This window comes from Pezoporus wallicus, unplaced genomic scaffold (assembly GCF_028554395.1).
Source record: "Pezoporus wallicus isolate ANWC-B61680 ecotype Strahan unplaced genomic scaffold, APGP_CSIRO_Pwel_v1 contig_9500, whole genome shotgun sequence".
NCBI lineage: Eukaryota > Metazoa > Chordata > Aves > Psittaciformes > Psittacidae > Pezoporus > Pezoporus wallicus.
The window spans coordinates 1-3,732 of record NW_026638290.1 but is presented as its reverse complement, the minus strand read 5'-3'; the positions used below and the strand labels follow the sequence as shown (position 1 = coordinate 3,732).

General features: G+C 58.0%; 1 pseudogene; it reads left to right on the top strand.

Annotated features, from left to right (window-relative positions):
• Positions 1-366: 366 nt before the first annotated feature.
• On the top strand, positions 367-2,883 carry LOC130599659 (diacylglycerol O-acyltransferase 1-like; annotated as a pseudogene).
• The last annotated feature ends 849 nt before the right edge of the window (positions 2,884-3,732 follow it).

The following is a 3,732-nucleotide window of genomic DNA, read 5'->3' as shown; positions in this document are numbered from 1 at the left end:
CTCCCTACCTGATCCCTTTGACCCCATCACCCCCATCCCTACCTGATCCCATTGACCCCATTGTCCCCATCCCTACCTGATCCCATTGATCCCATTGATCCCATTGACATCACCCCCATCCCTCCCTGATCCCATTGATCCCATCACCCCCCTCCCTGCCTGATCCCATTGACCCCATTGTCCCCATCCCTACCTGATCCCATTGATCCCATTGACCCCATCACCCCCATCCCTACCTGATCCCATTGATCCCATTGACCCCATCACCCCCATCCCTACCTGATCCCATTGATCCCATTGATCCCATCAACCCCCATCCCTACCTGATCCCATTGACCCCATCCCTTTGCGTGTCCCCCCCCATAGGGCTCCCTGTCCGAGGCCTCCGGAGCCTTCCTCCACGCTCTCAACCTCGTCGCCATCCTCTTCTTCCCGGCCGCCACCGTGCTCGTGGTCGCCTCCATCACCCCCGGTGAGGGCTCTGCCTTGGGGCTCGCAATGGGGGGGTCGCAATGGGGGGGTCCCGGTGGGTTCCCCCCCCCATCACCCCCCATGTCCCGCAGTGGGCTCCGTCTTCGCGCTCGCCATCTACACCATCCTCTTCCTCAAGCTCTTCTCCTTCCGGGACGTGAACCGCTGGTGCCGGGAGGCCAAGGCCGGCGCCCAGGACCAAGGTTGGGGTGGGGGGGGGAATCTGGGCCTGATCCCATTGATCCCATTGATCCCATTCATCCCATTGACCCCATCCCTGCCTGATCCCATTCATCCCATTGACCCCATCCCTGCCTGATCCCATTGATCCCATCCCTGCCTGATCCCATTGATTCCATTGATCCCATTGATTCCATCCCTGCCTGATCTCATTGACCCCATTGATTCCATCCGGGTCTGATCCCATTGATTCCATCCCTGCCTGATCTCATTGACCCCATTGATTCCATCCGGGTCTGATCCCATTGATTCCATCCCTGCCTGATCCCATTCATCCCATTGACCCCATCCCTGCCTGATCCCATTGATTCCATCCCTGCCTGATCCCATTCATCCCATTGACCCCATCCCTGCCTGATCCCATTGATTCCATCCCTGCCTGATCCCATTCATCCCATTGACCCCATCCCTGCCTGATCCCATTGATTCCATCCCTGCCTCATCCCATTCATCCCATTGACCCCATCCCTGCCTGATCCCATTGATTCCATCCCCGCCTGATCCCATTCATCCCATTGACCCCATCCCTGCCTGATCCCATTGATCCCATTGATTCCATCCCCACCTGATCCCATTGATCCCATCCCAGACTGAGCCCATTGATCCAATCCCTGCTTGATCCCTTTGATCCCATCCCTGTCTGATCCCATTGATCCCATTGACTCCATCCCTGCCTGATCCCATTGATCCCATCTCCGCCTGATCCTATTGACTCCATCCCTGCCTGATCCCATTGACTCCATCCCTGCTTGATCCCATTGATCCCATCCCTGCCTGATCCCATTGACCCCATCTCTATAAGATCCTATTGATCCTATTGATCCCATCTCTGCCTGATCCCATTGATCCCATTGATTCCATCTCTGTATGATCCCATTGACCCCATCCCTGCCTGATCCCATTGATCCCATCTCCGCCTGATCCCATTGACCCCGTCCCTGCCTGATCCCATTGATCCCATCTCCGCCTGATCCCATTGACTCCATCCCTGCCTGATCCCATTGACTCCATCCCTGCTTGATCCCATTGATCCCATCCCTGCCTGATCCCATTGACCCCATCTCTATAAGATCCTATTGATCCTATTGATCCCATCTCTGCCTGATCCCATTGATCCCATTGATTCCATCTCTGTATGATCCCATTGACCCCATCCCTGCCTGATCCCATTGACCCCATCCCTGCCTGATCCCATTGATCCCATCTCCGCCTGATCCCATTGACCCCGTCCCTGCCTGATCCCATTGATCCCATCTCCGCCTGATCCCATTGACTCCATCCCTGCCTGATCCCATTGACTCCATCCCTGCTTGATCCCATTGATTCCATCCCTGCCTGATCCCATTGAACCCATCTCTATATGATCCTATTGATCCTATTGATCCCATCTCTGCCTGATCCCATTGATCCTATTGATCCCATTGATTCCATCTCTATATGATCCCATTGACCCCATCCCTGCCTGATCCCATTGACCCCATCAACCCCATCCCTGCCTGATCCCATTGACCCCATCCCTGCCTGATCCCATTGATCCCATCTCCGCCTGATCCCATTGACCCCGTCCCTGCCTGATCCCATTGATCCCATCTCCGCCTGATCCCATTGACTCCATCCCTGCCTGATCCCATTGACTCCATCCCTGCTTGATCCCATTGATTCCATCCCTGCCTGATCCCATTGAACCCATCTCTATATGATCCTATTGATCCTATTGATCCCATCTCTGCCTGATCCCATTGATCCTATTGATCCCATTGATTCCATCTCTATATGATCCCATTGACCCCATCCCTGCCTGATCCCATTGACCCCATCAACCCCATCCCTACCTGATCCCATTGACCCCATCCCTGCCTGACCCCATTGATCTTGTTTGGGCTGTTGGGGGATCCTCATACTCCTTCCCCCCCCCGTTTCCCCCCAGTTCCAGAGGGCAGGAAAGCCAATGGGGACGTTGGGATGAGCGAGGTCTCGTACCCGGACAACCTCACCTATAGCAGTAAGTGCTTTGGGGGGGGGGGGGGTGGGGCAGGACCCCCCCTCATCGCCCCCCTGCCCCATAGATCTCTATTACTTCCTCTTCGCCCCCACCCTCTGCTATGAGCTCAACTTCCCGCGCTCCCCCCCCGCATCCGGAAGCGCTTCCTCCTGCGGCGCCTCTTTGAGATGGTTTGAACCTGGGGGGGGGAAATGGGGGGGGGAAATGGGGGGGCTGGGGTGTCACAGGGGGGGTGGGAGCCTGCCCTGAGCTGGGGGGGTGGGGATGGGGAGGGGGGGGCCTAAGGTGAGGGGATGATGGGGGGGGGTCACTAAGGGGGGAGGTGATGGGGGGGGTCACTAAGGTGATGGGGATGATGATGGGGGGGTCACTAAGGTGGGGGGATGATGGGGGGGTCACTAAGGTGAGGGGGAGGATGGGGGGGGGGGGGTCACTGGTGGGGGATGATGGGGGGGGGATGATGGGGGGGTCCTAAGGTGATGGGGATGATGGGGGGGTCACTAAGGTGGGGGGGTGATGGGGGGGTCACTAAGGTGGGGGGATGATGGGGGGGTCACTAAGGTGGGGGGATGATGGGGGGGTCACTAAGGTGATGGGGATGATGGGGGGGCCCTAAGGTTGGGGGGTGATGGGGGGGGTCACTAAGGTGGGGGGATGATGGGGGCGTCACTAAGGTGATGGGGATGATGGGGGGGTCACTAAGGTGGGGGGATGATGGGGGGGTCACTAAGGTGATGGGGATGATGGGGGGGGTCACTAAGGTGGGGGGATGATGGGGGGGTCACTAAGGTGATGGGGATGATGGGGGGGTCACTAAGGTGGGGGGATGATGGGGGGGGTCACTAAGGTGGGGGGATGATGGGGTGGTCCCTAAGGTGATGATGATGATGATGATGGGGGGGGCCTAAGGTAGGGGGGTGATGGGGGGGGGGGCGATGATTCAGGGGCAACTGGAGGTGGGGGTGGTGGTTGGGGGGCACCCTGGGATAAGGAGATAATGGGGGGGGGGGGGTCCACAT